Source organism: Notothenia coriiceps, unplaced genomic scaffold (assembly GCF_000735185.1).
Source record: "Notothenia coriiceps isolate Sejong01 unplaced genomic scaffold, NC01 NC01_scaffold00037244, whole genome shotgun sequence".
NCBI lineage: Eukaryota > Metazoa > Chordata > Actinopteri > Perciformes > Nototheniidae > Notothenia > Notothenia coriiceps.
This window is the reverse complement of record NW_011369945.1, coordinates 20,789,981-20,791,066: the sequence shown is the minus strand read 5'-3', so window position 1 is coordinate 20,791,066 and position 1,086 is coordinate 20,789,981.

Sequence of the window (1,086 nt, the reverse complement as noted above, 5' to 3'; positions counted from 1 at the left end):
GAGAAAACATAACAGCTTCAATGTGTGCGAGTATAAAAACACTTGAGACAGAGGCCTCACTTGAGTCATACTTGCTCAGCACCTCAACACAAAAACTCAGACAGGCATTCACAGTGCCCACCCATGCTGGACCTGCCCACCCACAGACACCAAGAGGACCCCACAGCAGCAGGATGACCTAAACTACCACTTTTGGTAACTTCAGATTGATAGTATTTTGGTCAAGTGTTCGCAGTAGTCCTACCATTTTCGTAGCTTTAATAATATGTATTTTCCCAAATGAATGGATCAGCAAATGGTGGAAAATACATCTTGTAGGTAAAGTTGCTTGAAGGAGACTTGCTAAGTGACTCATTGGATCAAAACACTAGTTGTATAACTACAGATAAACACATACAGACACCAAGAGGACCCCACAGCAGCAGAAATACCTAAATGACCACTTTGGTTTATTGAACCCTCCTATTGTCTTCGCTCCCCCCCTTACGTTGGTGTTCGCGGTCAAATTTGACCGGTCCTTTTTTAACTGCTATTACATTAACACGACCACCATGAATCATCACCAAATTTCATTTAACAACCTTTCAAACTGTACATATTGTATCAGACTACTGGTATACATGAAAAACTGCAGTAAATATACAAAGAACAGACACTGAACATGTATTGCGTGTGCCAGGTGTGATCCATGTGGGGGGAGGGGCACATAAGAGCGGGAAATGTGTCAAATTGTTCAGTGTGTGTGTGTGTGTGTGTGTGTGTGTGTGTGTGTGTGTGTGTGTGTGTGTGTGTGTGTGTGTGTGTGTGTGTGTGTGTGTGTGTGTGTGTGTGTGTGTGTGTTTTTTTTATCTGATCCGGATGGTTACTAATTCCTTTTCTTTATGGCGGTCATTTTTGACCACCATTTCTGTTACAAAGTTGACTACATCATCCAAAATTCAATGAAAGTGGTGATCAGCCATTTATATGTTCAAATGTCTACTGTGAAGGATATCATGAAGCCTTAACGCAATCAAATGTAAAACAAAAAAAGTTACGATTGATGAAAGTAGTAAATTGGTCAGATTTGACCCGAAGACAACAGGA